Genomic DNA, 22,283 nt, shown 5'->3' with positions numbered 1-22,283 from the left:
TGAGTACCTTACCCTCTCCTGGCCCTCTAGTTGCCCTTCATGGGATCCGATGCTCATAATCGTTTTAATTGATCCATCATATCAGCTTCGTCTCTCTCTCTCTCTCTCTCTCTCTCTCTCTCTCTCTCTCTCTCTCTCTCTCTCTCTCTCTCTCTCTCTCTCTCTCCAGAACTAACAATATAAAGAATAGCAGGTTCGAGGTATTCTGTGGTCGCAAGACTCGGCCCCATCAGACTGTGCGAGCATTTTTATGTTGATCTGCTTCTCTGCAATAATATTTTATGTCAATGAGCCTTTGGTTGTTAATGAAGGTGCCACCAGCACGTGGAATGACTCACCGAGAGACAGATACACACACACACACACACACACACACACATACACACACAAACACACACACACACACACACACACACACACACACACACACACACACACACACACACACAGACACACACACACAAACACACACACACACGCACACACACAGACAGACACACACACGCTAAGATCAAAGCTTTGTGTGGCCTACAAAAGCACACTTCATCTCTTCCTTGCACCTCACACCTTCCTGCTAATCTCGCGGCTCAGGAGATGAACGATCACTTTGCTGCTATCTGTCAAACCTTTCCTCCCCTCCACACCACTCCGCTTCCTGCCTATCTGCCCGCTCCCTCCCCTCCACACACTGTCCAGGCGATGGATGTTTTTAAGAGAATACTTAAATTTAAACCAAGATCCACCACACCCACTGACCTTCCTATAAAAATTTACAAGGAATTTGCTGTAGAGCTAGCAACACCGCTATGCTCCATAATAAACGCCTCACTCTCCCAACACTCTTGCCCCGCGGACTGGAAGACATCTTACGTCACCCCCATCCCCAAAACTTCCAGTCCTCAGTCACTCAATGACCTCAGGCCAGTCTCTATCACTCCCATCCCTAGCCTTATTTGTGAAGATTTTGTATATGACTGGGCCTACACCAAAATTTGTAACACCGTGGATATCAGACAATTCGGAAATATTAAAGCCACCTCCACCTCACATTACCTGACCAGCTTCCCTGAATTCATCCACAGCCACCTGGACAAGCGAAACACCTCTCTAGCTGTTGCTTTTGTGGACTTCAAAAAAGCCTTTGATCTTGTTGATCACACTGTTGTCATCAGCAAGGCAGTAAGTCTGGGTCTCCCTCCTAATCTGATAGCGTGGCTAGCCGACTTCCTCACAGGGAGACGTCAGGCCGTTCGCTATCAGGGCTCTGTCTCTAATTTCCAACAGCTGACATGTGGAGTCCCACAGGGGACCAAGATGGGTCCTCTATGCTTCCTCCTCCTCATCAACGACGCCCTCACCGACACCCCCTATCGCTGGAAGTATGTGGACGACTGCACCGTAGGCGTCCCAGTTTCCACCAAGAACCCGGACTACTCGCCACTGCAAGCAATTCTGGAGCGACTGCAGACGTGGACAGAGGAGAGCAGGATGACCATCAACCACAGCAAAACTGTGGTGATGCATTTCTGTACCTCCTCTGTACCAGTGCCCCCTCCCCGGCTCACAGTGGGCCCTCATCCCCTCCAGGTGGTCCAATGTGCCAAGCTTCTCGGAGTCACGGTGAACGACCAGCTGACCTGGAAGCAGCATGTCGCCAGCACCGTGAGATCAGCTACCTACAGGCTGTACATGCTGCGCAGACTCAGGTCGCTGGGGACGCCGACAGATGAGTTAAGGGGGGTGTACCTTACCTTCATCCTCCCCAAACTCATGTACGCCTCCCCAGCGTGGTCCTCCTCCCTCACACACACTCAACAGCTACAGCTAGAGAGTGTGCAGAAAAGGGCGTGCAGGGTCATCCTTGGCCCTGCATACACCACCTATGAAGAAGCCCTGACCACCCTGAGTCTGTCCAGAATATCCACCAGGCACCGAGAGGCTCTGGAGAAGTTTGGGAAGGGACTACTGCATCATCCGCGTCTCAGAAACATGCTGCCGCCCGACGCGCCTCGCCCTGTCCGTGCCACCAGACACCACAACAAAATAACACCCCTGAAGGCGCCGCGCACGGACCGGTACAGACTCAGTGCGATTCCCACCATGGTGCGAGCCATCAATCAATAGTATTTCCCTCCTAGATTAGACTTACCTTTAGGATTAATGTTAAGTTTTTCCCCATCCCCTATGTACATTTTCAGTTTGTCAACTGCCTAAATAATAAACCGTTTATTATTATTATTATTACACACACACACACACACACACACACACACACACACACACACACACATACACACACAAACACACAGTATCCGAGAAAAGCTTCTTGACTGTGTCCGTCAGATTTATCAAATTATTTATAGCTAGGATCCTCTTTAGGGCACTCAGGAGACTACAGTCACTACACGCGGCTGTGCACTATAGAAGGAACAACAAAGGTATAGCTACCACAATTACCTTTTTTTTTTTTTTTCCAGCAATCTGTAAATCTGCGTGGCTGCTGCTCGAGGTGGCAGAGCATTAACCGGAGCTGAGAGTGTGGTGGGATGGATGTTTTGACGGTATCTGTCCCTTTCTCTCTCCAAGTGGATATTGTACAGTAGCTACCAAATTATCTTTATTTTAAAGAGCTCTACATTCTGACACAATGGACGATAATATTTGACACGTTTGGTGATGACGCCAGTGACAATTGGTAGCCCTGCAGTAGACACCTGCCGAAACGATAATTACTCCCAGTGAGGTCTAAAGCACTGTTCAGGGGGTGCTGTGAACTTATCATTAAACCCAGCTGTGACCTCACTGAACGTTTCCCTTTGTGTCTCACAACACAAGGGGGTAGTCACAGCCTGCCCTCTAAAGACAACTCTCTTCCTCCACACAAAACTACAAGCACCTAATAACACACACACCCTTCACTCAAAAAATTTTAAAATCATGGCGACTCCTACACCAGCCTCGGAGTCCCCATCTGGGGAGGGGACCATAAATGTCCCCAGGTCAGACTGCCTTTCCGTCGACGACCGTAAGTGTCTTGACACCCCCCTCAACTTTTTCTTCATTAACTTCTGCAACATTCGCGGTCTAAGATCTAATTTTCAATCTGTAGAACACCACCTCTCCTCTTCTAAACCTCATCTTCTTTTCCTCACTGAAACTCAGGTGTCTGAGGCAACTGACAGTAGCCCCTTTTCTGTTCCCTCCTACTTTCTCTATCCTCATTTTCGATCCAAAGCTGGATGCTGCGTTTATGTGCGCAATGACTTAACCTGCTCTCGTGCCCACGCTCTTGAATCTTCCGAGTTTTCCACCATCTGGCTTCGACTACAGAGTCATTCTCATACTAAATTTATCTGTGCTGTATACCTCTCTCCTAACTCCTCTGACTATAAGAAATTCTTTGACTACTTAACTTCCAAAGTGGAGCACATTCTGACCCTCTTCCCTTTTGCAGAGATCTCCATTCTTGGAGACTTCAATGTTCACCACCAGCTTTGGCTTTCCTCTCCCTTCACTGACCATCCTGGTGAACTAGCCTACAACTTTGCTATCCTCCATGACCTAGAGCAATTGGTGCAACACCCTACTCGTATTCCTGACCGTCTTGGAGATACGCCCAACATTCTTGACCTTTTCCTGACCTCTAATCCTTCTGCTTATGCTGTCACCCTTTCTTCTCCGTTGGGCTCCTCCGATCACAATCTCATATCTTTATCTTGTCCTATCACTCCAATCCCTCCTCAGGATCCCCCTAAGCGAAGGTGCCTCTGGCGTTTTGCCTCTGCTAGTTGGGGGGACCTGAGGCGGTATTTTGCTGATTTTCCTTGGAATGACTACTGCTTCCGTGTCAGAGACCCGTCTTTATGTGCTGAGCGCATAACAGAGGTGATAGTGTCTGGCATGGAGGCGTACATTCCTCACTCTTTTTCTCGTCCTAAACCTTCTAAACCTTGGTTTAACACAGCTTGTTCTCGTGCTATACATGATAGAGAGGTGGCCCACAAAAGGTACTTAAGCCTTCCTTCACCAGAATCTCATGCACTTTATATTTCTGCCCGGAACCATGCCAAGTCTGTTCTCCAACTAGCCAAAAACTCCTTCATTAACAGAAAATGTCAAAACCTTTCAAGATCTAACTCCCCTCGTGATTTCTGGCATCTAGCCAAAAATATCTCCAATAACTTTGCTTCTTCTTCTTTCCCTCCTCTACTTCAACCAGATGGCACCACTGCTATCACATCTATTTCTAAAGCTGAACTCTTTGCTCAAACCTTTGCTAAAAACTCTACCTTGGACGATTCTGGGCTTGTTCCTCCCTCTCCTCCACCCTCTGACTACTTCATGCCTCGTATTAAAATTCTTCGTAATGATGTTTTCCATGCCCTCGCTGGCCTAAACCCTCAGAAGGCTTATGGACCTGATGGGGTCCCTCCTATTGTTCTCCGAAACTGTGCCTCCGTGCTTGCACCTTGCCTAGTCAAACTCTTTCAGCTCTGTCTGTCAACATCTACCTTTCCTTCTTGCTGGAAGTTTGCCTACATTCAACCTGTTCCTAAAAAGGGTGACCGCTCTAATCCCTCAAACTACCGTCCTATTGCTTTAATTTCCTGCTTATCTAAAGTTTTTGAATCTATCCTCAACAGGAAGATTCTTAAACATCTATCACTTCACAACCTTCTATCTGATCGCCAGTATGGGTTCCGTCAAGGACGCTCTACTGGTGATCTTCTGGCTTTCCTTACTGAGTCTTGGTCATCCTCTTTTAGAGACTTTGGTGAAACTTTTGCTGTTGCCTTGGACATATCAAAAGCCTTTGATAGAGTCTGGCACAAAGCTTTGATTTCCAAACTACCCTCCTACGGTTTCTATCCTTCTCTCTGTAACTTCATCTCAAGTTTCCTTTCTGACCGTTCTATTGCTGCTGTGGTAGACGGTCACTGTTCTTCTCCTAAATCTATTAACTGTGGTGTTCCTCAGGGTTCTGTCCTGTCACCCACTCTCTTCTTATTATTCATTAATGATCTTCTAAACCAAACTTCTTGTCCTATCCACTCCTATGCTGATGATACCACCCTGCACTTTTCCACGTCTTTTCATAGACGTCCAACCCTTCAGGAGGTAAACATATCACGCAGGGAAGCCACAGGACGCCTGACTTCTGATCTTTCTAAAATTTCTGATTGGGGCAGAGCAAACTTGGTATTGTTCAATGCCTCAAAAACTCAATTCCTCCATCTATCAACTCGACACAATCTTCCAGACAACTATCCCCTCTTCTTCAATGACACTCAACTGTCCCCCTCTTCTACACTGAACATCCTCGGTCTGTCCTTTACTTATAATCTGAACTGGAAACTTCACATCTCATCTCTAGCTAAAACGGCTTCTATGAAGTTAGGTGTTCTGAGACGTCTCCGCCAGTTTTCCTCACCCCCCCAGCTGCTAACTCTGTACAAGGGCCTTATCCGTCCATGTATGGAGTATGCTTCACATGTCTGGGGGGGTTCCACTCATACTGCTGTTCTAGACAGGGTGGAATCAAAAGCTTTTCGTCTCATCAACTCCTCTCCTCTAACTGACTGTCTTCAGCCTCTCTCTCACCGCCGCAATGTTGCATCTCTTGCTGTCTTCTACCGCTATTTTCATGCTAACTGCTCTTCTGATCTTGCTAACTGCATGCCTCCCCTCCTTCCGCGGCCTCGCTGCACAAGACTTTCTTCTTTCTCTCACTCCTATTCTGTCCACCTCTCTAACGCAAGAGTTAACCAGTATTCTCAATCATTCATCCCTTTCTCTGGTAAACTCTGGAACTCCTTGCCTGCTTCTGTATTTCCACCTTCCTATGACTTGAATTCCTTCAAGAGGGAGGTTTCAAGACACTTATCCACCAATTTTTGACCACTGCTTTGACCCTTTTAGGGACTGGCATTTCAGTGGGCATTTTTTTTATTAGATTTTTGTTGCCCTTGGCCAGTATCCTTCCTACATAAAAAAAAAAAAAAAAAAAAAAAAACCTTACCGACACTTGATCAGGCAGAGGGTTTTGTATTGTTCATTATGCCACAGTTCGCGCCACACTTTAAAGATAGTTTTCGGAGATACTGTACATTCATTGGCTGAAAGGTTCTTTATACAGTCATACAGATCAGTTACTTTCAACTTGGGTCCACTTAGACTAATATGTATGAGACTACACTTTTATTTGAAATATTTAGATGCACGGTTCTACTTTATGCTTCTGTTTATCCTACTTAGTATTAAAACAAGAGTGGGATTTCATTAAGTTTATAAAGGAACATTACTGAATGCTGTTGACGAGACAACGATGAGACAAATTCTTATTTCAGTTCTACATCACCAGTGTTTACGGCTTCACTCCAGAACAGGACTCCCTAACCTCCTCTCATCCCAAGCAAAGCCTCTTACGAGTAAATCGTTTCGTTATTGTCAATCTATTATCTGTTCTTTATATTCAAGAGAAAATATGGAAACAGTTGAATCTACTTTTCTATATCATGTCTTCTGGGTTGTGACTGATTTCTTTCTAGCGTCTGCAGCTTAAGAGTGTCAATGAAGAATAATGATGCTATTTCACTGAACTTAAAGCTTTCACTGTAAGGAATCTCTCTCTCTCTCTCTCTCTCTCTCTCTCTCTCTCTCTCTCTCTCTCTCTCTCTCTCTCTCTCTCTCTCTTTCTCTCTCTCTCTCTCTCTCCCAAACCATATCTCACTCCCAAGTAGAATTCACCTTCTCTCTTTTACCCATCTTTACTATATTTCACTAAGTAAGGCTATTTTCTAAGAAGTAACATCCTAACAATCCTCCTTCAGCTTGAGCAGCAACACTAATTTTATTGCAAACCTTCCAGTTCGACTTCGCTTAGATTACCTTACTTAAGGTTTCCAGTCAAGAGATACCCTGCCATGCCTCGCCTCACCCTCCCTAACACTCCGCCAAGACAATGATTCCCTTGGTACCATCGCCGCGTGTACCAGGATGAGAGAAAAGCCGACAGTCCACTGCTAAGCCATGCGCGGATTAGCGCCGTTAGCATCAGTCCGAGAACACAAGCAATTCAACTGACCTTGGAAAACCTTGAGCTGAAGCCAGGAGGGAAAGTAAAGTGTGTCTAGAATATGAAGGTGGTAGTTAAGTGAGACTGAAGAGGAGGAGCACAAGTCATGTTGCGATTGACGGATGAAGGCAATCTAGGGAGAGTGTCGCACAGAGGAGGCGGGACGCAAGGCGCCTTCAGGCCAGTCACTGCTGGTGTCCCTCGCCTCCCCTTCCTGCCTCGCTGCGAGGTGAAGGGGCCACTACCACCGCTGCCTCAACACTTACACTACCTTTGCGTCTAAACACTGAAATGCTTCAATGAATGCGAATGAACGGGAAAGTAATGGTCACTTAGAATTGTTTAGAACAAGTACATGTTACTAAGTGTTTTAAATCAATCTGTCTGTCTGCGTCTGTCTGTTTATCTCTGCCTCACATCTTCACTATAATGTTCTGTAAGAAAGAGCATCCCAATCTCTGTTACTTTGTTGCAACACATCTATTTGTATTAATGTTGCGCGCGCGCGCGTGTGTGTGTGTGTGTGTGTGTGTGTGTGTGTGTGTGTGTGTGTGTGTTTGTGTGTGTGTGTTTGTGTGTGTGTGTGTGTGTGTGTGTGTGTGTGTGTGTCTGGTGTAACATTGCGAGTGGAACAATATTTACGAGTATATTTAGTAGTTTTAGGAAATCAATGACAACTACGTATTGTGCCTGAAAAATGGCATACCGTAAATACGAGGCAATTAGAGAAAAAATATAGTTAGGTCACTATGTATGCATTTTCTTCGCTTACAGTAATTGTTATCACGAAAGAATATACGAGTAACGGAAGAGGCATACGTTTATATTATGCAAACATTATGCTGTATTAATATCCCAATGACTAATTCAGTTGGATTTTTGGTTAAGTACTCGCTGCAGGGCACGATAAACTATTTATTAAAGTGCTTTACAAAAAAAAAAAAATTGTGCAAATATATTCTTTAGAATGAAATATACCAGTTTCTGCCGCTATTTAAAACTACTTTGTCCATGTCTGTGTCTGCCCGCACATCCATCTGTCCCTCTGTCTATTTGTCTGTTTCTCTGTCTGCTTGCTTGCCTTCTATTTTTGCCTGCCTGCCTGTCTGCCTGCTTCTTTGCCTGCCTATCCTCTTCAAGTTAGGCTGACTATTTCCCTGTCACCCTGTCTGTCTGCCTGCTTTCTTTCTTTCTTTTTTGTATGTCCATCCACCTCTTTCCCCGCCCGTTAGTCTGTCTGCCTCCTTGATTGCTTGCTTGCCTCCCTGCCTGTTTGTTTGAACGTCTGTCTTCCTGCCTACCTGTCCGGTCTCTCTCTCTCTCTCTCTCTCTCTCTCTCTCTCTCTCTCTCTCTCTCTCTCTCTCTCTCTCTCTCTTTCTCTCTCTCTCTCTCTCTGATGATTACCTAAACAAGTCAAAACATTATTTAAACCACAACTACGAAATACCAAGGTACTTGAAGGCTTGTCTGTAAGTGGTATCAGTGTGAACAGGTTACATCACGCTCCTATACAATCATGATTTGCGCAGCACACCTTCCATAGTAGGTTGGCAGGCACTTCCCACACGTTAAGGAGTCCTTCTTCATTTCACTCTCTAATCTAAACTTCTTTATGCATATGAAATTAAAGTTCGGGATTTAAATGATCACTTACTTTCTTCGCGCATAACAAAAATGTGCTGGACAAATACAACGAAAAATATTTACATAAAAAAACAATAATAATATTCGAGCCACACTTCACAGTAACGAAAGTTTTCATAAATAAAGGAAGATATTGCAAAGGTCTCACTGAAATATTATTTATCACCGTACAACTACCATACCTAATTCCCGGGAGCAGACTCATGCAGGATATAAAAAGATGAAAGACCAATAAATAGTGGGAGAGAGTCATGAGAACATGGCAATTCATCAAGGAACTCCCGAGAGAGAGAGAGAGAGAGAGAGAGAGAGAGAGAGAGAGAGAGAGAGAGAGAGAGAGAGAGAGAGAGAGAGAGAGAGAGAGAGAGAGAGAGAGAGAGAGAGAGAGAGAAATTATATATAGAAATGAACACGAAATTAAATTGGTTAACTTCCCAGCCACAACCATCGCCCCCCCCCCCCCCCAAGCACCACCACCACCACCAGCACGTCGCCGCCACCAGCTTGAACCGCAGTCAAAGGGAGCGCCATGCATGTGTTTAATTTCTGGCAGGGTTTTTTTTTTTTTTTTGCAATACCGTAGAAAATTTGAAACGCCGTCTTGATAAATATTTTACCTCAAATCCGCAGTTAACAGTGTTTGTTTGTTACAGACTAAAACTCCTTGCCTCCAGAAAATGAGGGCACCTCATTTCATCTATTTTCATTCTTTCCTATAAATTTTCCTTCGGGTTTTTCTTCTCTAACCCAATAAGGTATTTACTTCAGATATGTTTCCTGTACGGCTTATGACGGAGAGAGTGGAGGGTGAGGAGAGAGCCTTCTGCTTTGCTGTCCTTTTCTTCTACTATCACCTTAGTAGCCCTAGGACAGATCATCTCGTGAGAACCGCAAGGTTTGTTGTGGCCTGTATTTCTATGTAACTTTATGTAACTCTCCCTCGCTGTACACACACACACACACACACACACACAGACACACGTTAATTAAAGAAATGCTGCTGTTCTGTCATGTATCCAGTATATTTTGTTTTGTTCTCCACAGGTAACAATTAATGTGGTGCTTTTCCCGTTCCAGTTCTCTGTGACCTCTGGTATTCTTTTAGCCTGTCTTTTTACTCTGACAGGCGATGCTACTGTTACGACGACGACGATGAGAACGAGGACGACGACGATTAGAGGCACCGCACGCACGACGGCAAAAACGACAGTGATGATTTTTGTGAAGTTAAGCACCAGTAGCAGCAGTTGCAGCAGCAGCAGCAGGAGCAACAACAGCAGCAGCAGCAGCAGCAACAGCAGCAGCAGCAGCAGCAGCAGCAGCAGCAGCAGCAGCAGCAGCAGCAGCTATACCAGCAGCAGCAGCAGCAGCAGGAGCAGTAGTAGTAGTAGTAGTAGTAGTAGTAGTAGTAGTAGTAGTAGTAGTAGTAGTAGTAGTAGTAGTAGTAGTAGTAACCGTAGTAGTTGCTCCTCTTGTTGTTGTTGTTGTTGTGGAAGGAAGGAAAAGCAGCAATACCAACAACAGCAGCAAGATCAGCGACAGCAACAGCACCAGCAGCAGCAGCAGCAGCAGCAGCAGGAGCAGCAGCATATTTAGTGTAATAATCTCCAACAGATAAAACACGCGGTGAGAAGTAACACGAGGCATCCTGGACAAACACCTGTCCACCTCGGCCCTGCAGGAGCTAAGATAGAGAAAATGCATTTATAGTTGTTCAAGTGTCCAGCTTAGGTTACAGAGGCGTAGGTTAAGTCAGCCTGGTTGCATGGTGCACACCAGGATGCATGATATTTTTCAAAGGTTACCCAGAATTGTTGGCTACATGGAAGTGTACATGACATGACCAGTGTCATGAGGAAGAAGAAGTAAGTTGCCATACTGCTTAGTATGAAAAGATATAAATTGTGATTAAAGTATTACAAATTCATGTATTATATTGGTATATTACAGTACACTCAAACGCAACCCGCGCCTCATGTGTTTGAGATGTGGCGTTTTAAGACTACAGAAAAAAAAGTCAAATATTCATGTAATTCTTTTGTAATCAGTTGTCCAAGGTTCAAGTGGACATAAATTTATCAAATTTATTTAATTTAAATGGTGGATGGATTTAGAAAAGGTGGAAATACTGAAAAAAATAAAATAACATTGAATAAATTATGAGAAAAAAAAAATACGTAGTAATAAGACAGTCTTCTGCAGGAGAAGAAAAAGAAGAAGGAATAGGAGGAATAATACAGCAACATTCTCGCATGCATTGTTGAAGTTGAAGTGTGGATGTCTGAAGCAACAGCCTTGCCTGGCACTTTCACAGTCAGTCCCCTAACTGAGTTAGCGTAGTTTCCTTTCAAGCAACTTTTTTTTCCCCTCTCTAAACACAGCCCATCACAGGTCGAAGTTTGCCTGGCGCCAACGGAGATTTGATGGCGGTGACGCTGCTGCTTCTTCCTCTGAGAGCAGTGGTGGTAGTTCTTTTTCTCTGCTTCTTTTTCTTGATTTCTTCCTCTGATGGCGGTAATGCTGCTGCTGCTGCTGCTGCTGCTGCTGCTGCTGCTTCTTCTTCCTCTGATGGCGTTGCTTCCTCTTCTTGTTCTAAGACAGTCAGTTTGATGGTCTGAGTTGGTAGGTGGTAGGGTAGACAGAGTGGAGAAAGTAGGAGGTGCTGCACACTCACCTCCCCTGCTCCCCAGTCATAATTCAAGTCAAGTTGGTGGAAGACTGGGAAGGGTAGGGAGGTGCTGCACACTCACCTCCCCTGCTCCCCAGTCATAATTCAAGTCAAGTTGGTGGAAGACTGGGAATGGTAGGGAGGTGCTGCACACTCACCTCCCCTGCTCCCCAGTCATAATTCAAGTCAGGTTGGTGGAAGACTGGGAAGGGTAGGGAGGTGCTGCACACTCACCTCCCCTGCTCCCCAGTCATAATTCAAGTCAGGTTAGGTTGGTGGAAGACTGGGAAGGGTAGGGAGGTGCTGCACACTCACCTCCCATGCTCCCCAGGTTACATTTGTAACATCTGTCAGGTTGGTTATTTTTGGAGTTGCCAGGGTCAGTCAGTCAAGCCCAGGGAAGTGCTACGCACTCACCTTGCCAAGATCAGAGGGGTGGTGGTGGTGGTAGATTTGGAGCTGGTAGGATGAGTCACATTGGTGGTTTAAGTCAAACTGGGAGACTGGGAAGGGTAGGGAGGTGCTGCACACTCACCTCCCATGCTCCCCACGGTCAGTCAATTTGGTGGTCTGTTGCCAGATTAGAGTAAGATTTGTAAGTCAGACAGGATGGTTGTTTTTAGAGTTGCCAGGGTCAGTCAGGCTGGTGGTAGGGAAGTACTACGCACTCACCTACCCTGGACAGGGATTTAGGGATGTAGGGATCAGTCACAGTGTCAGAGAGTTGCTCTTAGAAGTTGCCAGGATGAGTAAGGTCAAACTGGGAGACTGGGAAGTGTAGGGAGGTGCTGCACACTCACCTCACATGCTCCCCAGGGCCAGTCAGTTTGGTGATTACATATCTGTAAATCAGGCAGGTTGTTTGTTTTTTTGAGCAGGCAGGGTCAGTCAGTCAGGGTCAGACAAGGGAAGTGCTACGCACTCACCTTGCCAAGATCAGAGGGGTGGTGGTGGTGGTGGTCTGTACAGTTGGAGTTACTCTTTGGAGTTGGTAGGATGAGTCAGATTGATGGGAGACTGGGAAGGGTAGGGAGGTGCTGCACACTCACCTCCCGTGCTTCCCAGGGTCAGTCAGTATGGTGGGTCTTTAGAGTTGCCAGGATGAGTCACGGGAAGTGCTACGCACTCACCTTGCCAGGATCAGTTGCCAGGGTGGGGAGTACTGGAGTACTGGTGGTGGTCTGTACAGTTGGAGTTGCCAGAATGAGTCAGATTGTTGGTCAAAGTCAAACTGGGAGACTGGGAAGGGTAGGGAGGTGCTGCACACTCACCTCCCGTGCTTCACAGGTGGGGTGGTGGTCTTTGGAGTTGTCAGGATCAGTCAGGTTGGTATTGATTTATTTTTATTATTTATTGTTGATTGCCAGACTCAGTCACTTTTATTGACGGGAGGAGTAGGAGTTTTTTGGTTTTTACTTTATTTATTATTTGTTAATTTAATTTTATTTATTTATTTTATTTTATTTTCTATTTATTTTATTGTTTTTTTTGTTTTTTTCTTTATACCTATATAGATTTTATTCTTTTTGATGTGGTAGTCCGTAGACTTGGGGAGAGAAGGGAAGTGCTGTGCACTCACCTCTCTTGCTCTCCCGAGGTCCGAGGTGGTAGGGAGGTTTTTATTTTTATTTTAATCATTTATTTACTTATTTGCTTTATTTATTTATTTATTTTATTTTATTTTATTTTATTTTATTTCATTTATCTATTTTCTTTTTCTTTTTTTTTTGCGTGGAAGGCTGGGAGAGAAGGGAAGTGCTATGCACTCACCTTTATGTTGTTTTTTTTATATATATTTTTCCTGTTAAGTGGAGAGAAGGGAAGTGCTATGCACTTACCTCTATTTTTATTTTTTATTTTATTTTATTTTTTTTTTATTTATTCTTTTTTTTTTTTTTATTATTATTTTTTGCCTGGTAATCCGTAGATTTGCCAGGGTTAGGTAGGGGAGAGAAGGGAAGCGCTGTGCACTCACCTCCCTTGCTCTCCCGGGTGCGGTAAGGCGGTGCCTTCCTCCCCTGGGGAGGGGTAGGGAGGTGCTGCGCACTCACCTCCCCTCCTCCCCGTGGGCAGCTCCATCACCGTACCTGTGTGTTTGAGGCACACATGGTGATGAAGGGATGCTCTTTGAAGGTTTTTGTGAGTTCCGAGAGGGGGGTTCGAACCTACGCGCCCCTCACTTCCCTCACGCCAAACTCCAAGTGCATCACTCTACCCACTGGGCCCTTTTTCTTTTTTTTAAAGTTGGTCTATTTCCCCATCTTCCCCATCTTTTTTGTAAAGTTGGTCTATTTCCCCATCTAATGTTCACGCCAGTATGTATTAAAGAATTATGATGTGAATTAATTTCATTACGTTATTTTTTTATTGTATTTTCTATGGGATATGACCGCTAGCATCCCACACACACTGGGTTCCCAAGACTGTCACTACGCAACGAAACCCCAACGGTAAACAAAATATATATGAACACATGATTTCCCCTCCAGTGTTCATGCAGCACCAAAAGTTCAATAAGAAAAACTGCTGCTGATTCTAAAGTGAGCGTTCATTCCCACAATGATAATTAGATAATTGTTGACTTGTGGGAGTATGTCGTGGAGTGCAAATAGCAGTAGGTGAGATCAGAGAACTTTACAGAGGCGGGCATTCCTTGTGTCTGGAGTCGCCTCCTGGAACCCTCCCCTGTGCTGCACCACCACCACCATCACCAACAACAATAACAACAACACAACATTACACCTGTCCATCCTGCAGCACGAGATTGACTCAGCCCAGAGAACCACGGATTGCTTTATTCGTAATTCACGTCCACTCTCAACATAGACATCAATCAAATTATGTCATTGAAAAAGCTGGTGAAGCACTCACTTCTTCACACAGGCTTTACTACCTATCAGCAGGATGAAAGCTTCCGACTGGGAGGAAGGGCGGCGTCGGGAGGGATTAAGGGAGAGAGGGTAGGGGGACCAGCGGAGGCTGCAAGTGTGTTTATGCTTCATAGGTATAAAAAAGAATACTGCATGAAAAAGAAGAAAGACCTGTGTCCCTCCCACCCCTGCTCCCCGCGTGAGACGATACGCAGTGAAGTGGTACTGTTGTTGTTGTTATTATTATTATTATTATTATTATTATTATTATTATTATTATTATTAATTATTATTATTATTATTATTATTATTATTATTATTATATATTATTATATATTATAATCATTATTACTATTATTATTACCATTATAATTATTATTATTACCGTCATCATCGTCACCAGCACCATCATTGTAGTGTAGCGGGTTTGTGTCCTTTTATTTCCGTGTCGTATCTTGTAAGTTGTAAGTTTTGATAGTTCAGTATTTGTAACGATGGAGACCTTGTTTTTTTATTCTTTATGCACTGCACGGTGTCATTGGCATTTACATCTATATTTTCTACTGTTTTTTTTTTTTTTTTTCTGTTTTTTATTTTTTTTTTCTGAATTTATTTGTTATGCAGAAAAAAAAAAGTCCAAACAGTAACAGACCAAGAGGTTCTTATAAGTTTGTTTGGGTAACTATTCCACTCTATTAGTGGTAGAGAAAGGATAGCACAGAAGAAGGGTCCTTCCATCCCCCACCCCCTATCCCTCCAGGCAAGGCTCACCTGAGAAAGGAAATGGTACCATGTTGTATAGAAATAAAAAAACAACATGGAATGTGAGAGGAAACTAAGAAAGAGAGGAGGACTACTTCTACCACATACAATCTACATGCCAGCACGGACAGTACGGAGTGAACGTGTTCGTTATTCAGACATGAACAATGACAACCGGGAATTAGTGTCTACATACTTGTCAAGACAGGTTTTCAATGAGTGTACAGTACCTGAGTTAACGACGCTTGATGGAACACAATTCCACATATTTATGACAAGATTGAAGTAAAATGTTTGGCTTTATTTGTTTGAAATCGCTTACCTATAATTTGCTATTGTTTCTTGTAACATTAGACATGTTGAGTCTTAGGAAGAATTCGGGTCTCATATTTGTGAAACCCTTAAAAGTTTAGTAAAGCAATATCAGATCCCCTTTTAGCCTGCGTTTGGATAGGGAGAATGGATCTCGTTCTTTAAGACGTTCCTTGTAGGGTTAATTGCGAAGCTTTCAAGTAATTTTCGTTACTCTACTTCGTATTGTCTTTTTTTCGGATTTCTCAATATTCCTTCTGTAGTAGGATGACAAAAACTGTACATTGTATTCAAGATGAATGCGTACAAGTGAGTTGTACAAAGCCAGATTTTTTTATTTATTTTTTTTTCAGATTTGAAGGTGAAAGATCTTCTTAATGAAAACTATTAATTTATTAGCAATTTCAATGACTTCGGTACAGTGTTTGTTTGGTTCAAGATCTGCTGTCACTAAAACTCCCAGATCTTTCTCAGGATCCAAACTATTGATGGGGGATTACTTTTAATAATTTTCCAGCAGATTGCTATTTCCTTTATTTAATACGTGGCATTTATCAAAATCAAAGTTATAAGCCACGTTTCACACCATTCAATGAGAGTGTATACATCATTTTGCAAAATTTGACGTTGGTTTGGTGTCAGTCTTGTTAGCAATTTTAGTATCTGTCAATTTTGACAGTTTACTTCTGATTCCTTCGTCTATGTCATTGATATATATTATGAAGAGGATCGGTCCTAAGATTGAACACTGAGGAACGCCACTACTTATATCAATCTAATTTGAAGAATTAGCGTTTGTGGTGACCCCCATACCACAATATATATTGTACTGTCAAAAAAAAAAAAAAAAAAAGACGAAAGAAAACAAAATAAGGAAAAAGAAAGAAGTGAAGATAAAATAAGTCACAAGAAAGTAGAAATGGAATGTTTATAGTGATTGATGTGTTGCTGATATCATGTGTGTTTTTCTCACTGAACATTAATGGCGCCGACTGAATATTTGTTGTGTTTGTGCATGTGATATTGTCTGTGTTTTGCACGATGATTGCGTTGATCAGTGAATATGTTGAAGAGATATAAGGTAACACCTAATAACTTTGAATGATTTAAAGATGAATGCGAGTGAGAAATTTAGAGTTGTAAGAAATGTAAATAATTAGTAGTTATTAATTAAAATATGAAAATGTTTGTGAGTTTTACTGTACCATTTATAAACCAATTCCTTGCAATATCTCAGAACACGACACGTTAATTCAGTATGTCTGTCTGTCTATCTGTCTCTCTGTCTGTCTGTCTATTTACCTAATCTATTTTCTACTTACTGAACTGTTTATCTACCCATCTATTTATTTTTATATCTAATTAAATACTTATTCATTTATTCATTTATCTATCAATCTATCTATCCATCCATCTGTCCATCTATATATCTATTTATCAGCCAGTCGATCTATTTAACCATTTACCCATCCAGCCATCTATCTATAACTCTACCTGTTCAACCAGATACCTATTCATTAATCAATTCGTCAGACCAACAACACTTTTCTCTATCTGCGCCTGAACATACTCACCGATCCATCTCCCCGTTCACCGCCACTGTACCGAGATAATGCACCCTCAATACACTCCTATACTCGGCGGCGGCTAGGCAACGCTATTTCGACATGTTTTACTAAGCATCCCTCCAGTTCCTCCCACAGCTCCCTGCTTATAAGGGGAGACAAGGCCATGCTAATACTACGGGACGGGAGGTGGAGGGGGAGGAAGAGGAGGGGCGTCTGTTGCAAGCATTATGTCGGCAAAAGGAAGGATGGAAAGTAAGTCAGAGAGGATGAAGGATGGTGGAGCGAGGGAAGAGAAGAAAGGAATTCCTGAAAATGGGAGAAGTTGAGAATGAGGTGTGATGTTGTTGTTGTTGTGGTTGTTGTTGTTGTTGGTGGTGGTGGTGGTGGTGGTGAGGGACAGGAGATTAATTAGGAATGATTAGTGGTGGCGGGGGTGAGGTATGGGACAGAATCATGGTGGAGTGGAGTGTAAGCTGTGGTGATGGTGACGGTGATGGTGATGTTGTGGTGACGAGGATGAGCTTGTGCGTGAATGATTACTGATTAGTGATGACAGGTTAATAGAGCGTCAGTTTATATTAACAGCCACTGGACATGATACATTACGGACAGCTGGTGTGCAGTGGAGGGAGCGTGTTATTATCATAGTCTCCAGATCACTTATTAGAGTCTAGAATAGATCATAAGGGTAACAATTTGGTTACAGTTTACAATACCACTTAATTTCCGCATGGTAAAGAGTGGATGGAAAAGAGAGTTAAATCAGGTTGGTTCATTTAGTTAGGAAGGTGTCTTGATACTCGTCTCTTATAGCAACTCAAGTCAATCGGAGGTGAGTAAACATATATGATCAGTTCAAGTCATAACAAGTTTGGGAAGTTAGATAAAAATCAGGGAGAATTACGGAGTTTAACTGGGAAAGGGATCAAAGAGTGAAGAGGCCAGTCAACTCTCACACTATTAAAGAGAAAACAAGGGCTGAAAGTAAGTGAAAAGCCTATTTGTATCAGAGCGTGTGTTTCATGAGCAGGGCTGAACTGTAGCGTTTGGATTGCTTTGTATTCATGGTGAGGGGAATCACACCAGGGGCGGGATGTGATACGTTAATAGGAGTGTTTGTATGCATAATAAAGTGACACAATAATGGATATGGAACGTGCCACATTGATTGCTTTGCATTCATTTTAAAGTGAAATCATGCCACCAATGAAATGTAACACGTTATTTGGAATTTTTTCCATGAAAAGATCCGTAGTAAAGCAGTTCAAGGAAGCATTAATTGGTAGTCAGATGACGCTTGATCATAAAAGTAAATGAATACCTAACTCAACGCACAGAAAAAGAAAAAAAAGTACTGAAATTTTAAAGAACACATGCTTCTCTCTGACGAGCATCACTCGCAAGACCTGCATTACATTCAGTCCCGAAGAGTTCTCAAGAGTCCTTTTAAATTATTTGACCCTTCCACATGAAACAATCACACTGGAGAAATGGTTCTCAACTGGTGGTCCACAGTGACTCTTTAGGGTGGTCCACAGGATGCCTACTGTATTTGCTGATAAAAATTAAATGGAAAATTCAGGATGAACAATTTTGATCAAAATATATAACTACTATTATTACATTTCTATTTAAGAGAACCATTGACAGTCTAAGTTGTAGCTGTTAGGTAATACTTCGAGTCACTTCTAAGTTTAATCTACAACGAATGTTCAAGATTCACGCCGCCATCCGGGACTAGGGCCTGAGAACATACTCGTACTATACGCGTCAAGGTGACGAGCCATCCTGTTCATTTCTGTCAGCTTCCGCGCGGCTACACGAGTCGTCAAGTGCTGTGGACCACCGTGCCTGTGGCCACTGGCCACCGAACTGCAGTGTTGATTAGTTGTATTAAAACAATATTGAAAGGGTCCAAATTTTCTTTCTGTTTTTGTTAGTGGCCCGTGGCCTGAAAAGTGATGAAAACCACTGCACTAGAGAGTAATAACGGCATTAGCAAAAGCGTCCACTTCAAACACCCTTTTGTCTCTGCCTGTGGGCGCACAAATTACCTCAGAATGTTACGTCACAATGAATAAGACAAGTGAAAAAGCTTTCTTTCTCTTAAATTTGAATACCGTCTTTTCGGAAATATTGATTTTTTTATTTTATTTTGTGCAATAAGAAAGGAAAACTTGTGCAATTTTGAGAAGAGTGAAAAAATCTACAATTCACCCTAAGGAGGAGGAACAGAGAAATTACGAACTCTACCACCACCACCACCACCACATCCTCCTCCTCCTGATCCTCCTTTTTTTTTTTTTTTTTCTTAGGAATAATGATAAAATCTCACTTCATTCTTTCCAATCAAAATGCAGTCAGTTTTCCCCACACTGCACGATGGTTTTCCCACGCCAGCACAAGCACAAGGGCGTGTCAGTTTGGCAGAAGTCATACACTGCTTTAGCTTACTTTACTAAATGGTAGTTAATCTAAATTAATTCCAAAGCGTTATGTAAAGACCTGTGGGAGTGTTTCTGTTTTGGTTATCCATTGTAATCACATGTAATCCTTATTTTCTTCGTCCGCATTCTCCTGTTATTGATCAACTTTGTGATTTTAAGTACTAGAGGTCAAAGTTGCTGGGGATAACCTGTGTATGCAGCCTCTAAAGGGAAGGCACACAAACCCAGTGACCGAAGCTGTGGCTTGATTGACTGCCGCCTCCCTGGAAAGCGCAACGCAAGGATGCTGCACCACCCCTCAACAACCAAACTGTGCCTTCACCTGCGCTACGCACACACCACATCACACAACTATCATGCATTTACACTCTCCCTCACAAACAAAAGTAGACAGACCACAACTCTTTCCCTCACTATTCTCTCAAGTTCTATGTGGTTTTTCTATACCACGTGGTATCAATTCCTGTATCTTGTCAGCTTCTGCTGGAGGGATTGGTGGGGAGGAACCTTCTGTACTATCCTGTATCTCCCACAAATAGTTAATGTACAATAATTATCCAAACAGCCTCGTCAATACCTCAAGGTTTGGTCTTCCGTTGCATTCCTTTGTATTCCTCTAGAGAGAGAGAGAGAGAGAGAGAGAGAGAGAGAGAGAGAGAGAGAGAGAGAGAGAGAGAGAGAGAGAGAGAGAGAGAGAGAGAGAGAGAGAGAGAGAGAGAGAGAGAGAGAGAGAGGATATCGTTGAATAAAATAATTTTGTATAAATCAAGATATGAAAAAGGAATATAAAATGGTAAGCTTTTTTTCGCCTAGGGGCACACGTAGAATACACTTGTCAAGTTAAGTGAACATAAAGTGGAAATGGTGAAGATAAACAAAATAATGGAGGAACACTGAACCTTTCACGAGAATGGAACTGTTGATATTACTGGGATTTTTATTTATTTTTTCTAGTGTATATCATTATCCCAGACTACATCACCACAACTACATCATTCCGTCACAGCGTAAAGGGAAAGACTATAGTGGTGATGATGTCACTGTATTTATGCTCTACAAGCTGCATCACTTTAACAAACTTTAGGCGCTGTATCATTACAAACACAACTCATCACCACAGCAGAGTACCACACTAACATCCGACATTACCTCACCCTCCTGAGCCAATAACCTGCAGGGAGTGCCACAGCCCCGTCAGGCTACATAGAATACAAGCAATCATCCTGAGAGCGCACCCCGTCACGTGGCTCACTCTAATAGAAGCTTACAGTGTAGGGAAGCTGCCTCTGAGCGTCACATAATCCTGCACGCCATCCAGACCACGCTACGCTACGCCTCCTCCTCCTCCTCCCTCTCCTCCTGCTCCTCCTCCTCCTCCTCCTCCTCCTTGTCCCCGCCCGACCACTTGCCTACCTCTTTTACGAGTACATACAAGCTGCACGCCCCACGCGGCGCATGCAAACACTAGCCCGTCGCCGTACATTTGGCCGTTTGCTCTCCTCTCGACACCCACACTGCTGCACGTCACTGAGAGAGAGAGAGAGAGAGAGAGAGAGAGAGAGAGAGAGAGAGAGAGAGAGAGAGAGAGAGAGAGAGAGAGAGAGAGAGAGAGAGAGAGAGAGAGAGAGAGAGAGAGAGAGAGAGAGAGATATTCATGGCAAAAAGTAAATTCTTTCATACAAATGCACCACATTAAGCGCCTCCAGCGTAAGACTGTATCTTACATCTGTAAGATGTATCAGACTGTATCAGATCAGTAAGATGTAAGACTGTAGCGGGGCAATAAACACGTGAAGTCTATGGAGAAGGCAGGGCGTGTTTCACTTGCTGGTCTTGCCTCTCACTTTTTTAAAATACGTGTTCTTTTTGTCTTTTCTTTTTTTTTCCTTGCGTGGATTGACAAGGTGCGGAATAATAGTAAGAAAACATAATTAATAGAAAAACTGAATTGGTGTCACTCCAGCTGATAATCCTGCTCTTTACTACTGCTACTACTACTACTACTACTACTACTAGTACTACTACTACTACTACTACTACTACTACTACTACTACTACTACTATTACTACTACTACTACTACTACTACTACTACTACTACTACTACTACTGCTACTACTACTACTACTACTACTACTGTTATTAACATTAACACCTATTACATCTCAGGAAAGCTTTTATTTTTCTCCAACCCTTTATGCTTCTTAAAAACATGGAACTGCATTTGGAAATAAAAATTCAAATAGCCGAACACAAAAATCAATTAGATGCAAAAGATATTGGACGGCTCAACTTGAAACACTGCATTAAACAATGCAATGCATGTTTAATTTAGAGTCAGTATAAAATGGTAGTCTAACATTTGCATATAGCCACTACTTATACTCACACTCTCATATCTTCTTGGCGAATGGCAAACAGACGAACAAAAAAATATCTTTTCAGTTGTCACTTCCATACACACAGACAAAAAAAGAGAAAAGATAAAAAGAAAGTCAATAATAAAAAATCTAAATATGTTTCTGGAAGTGCCTCAATACTCTTAAAACAACTAGTCACAGGAAGGGGAAAAAAAAACAGAAATAGACAGAGAATTCCAAAGTTTACTAATGAAGGGGATGAAAGAATGAAGAAAATGCTTGACTCCTGGACTACTGAAAGGGAACCTAATAAAAGTGAAAGTCTTGCGTAGCGTCAGCGTGGGGAAGGAGAGACGCATGCTGATGGCAAATTCAGAAGAGCAGTAACCAAAGAAATAACATAACAAGACAAACTTCCCCCATTTTTTTTCCATCTTCATATACTTGTGTGCATTTTTTGTAGCATATCAGTGTATTTGCTATGGTAAGCTCAGTAGGTATGAAATGTTCTCTAGGGTATGCATTAATTCATCCATTTATTTATTTATTTATTTATTCACTTATTTATTATCTATTT

At 42.8% G+C, this 22,283-nt stretch overlaps 1 protein-coding gene across 39 annotated transcripts in view; it reads right to left on the bottom strand.

Annotated features, from left to right (window-relative positions):
* Positions 1-22,283, bottom strand: part of LOC135111973 (circumsporozoite protein-like) — a 184,500-nt gene that overhangs the window by 100,924 nt on the left and 61,293 nt on the right. The window lies entirely within an intron of this gene.

Source organism: Scylla paramamosain, chromosome 23, assembly GCF_035594125.1.
Source record: "Scylla paramamosain isolate STU-SP2022 chromosome 23, ASM3559412v1, whole genome shotgun sequence".
Classification (NCBI taxonomy): Eukaryota; Metazoa; Arthropoda; class Malacostraca; order Decapoda; family Portunidae; genus Scylla; species Scylla paramamosain.
The sequence above is the reverse complement of the archived record's forward strand: the minus strand, read 5'-3'. Positions and strand labels throughout refer to the sequence as shown.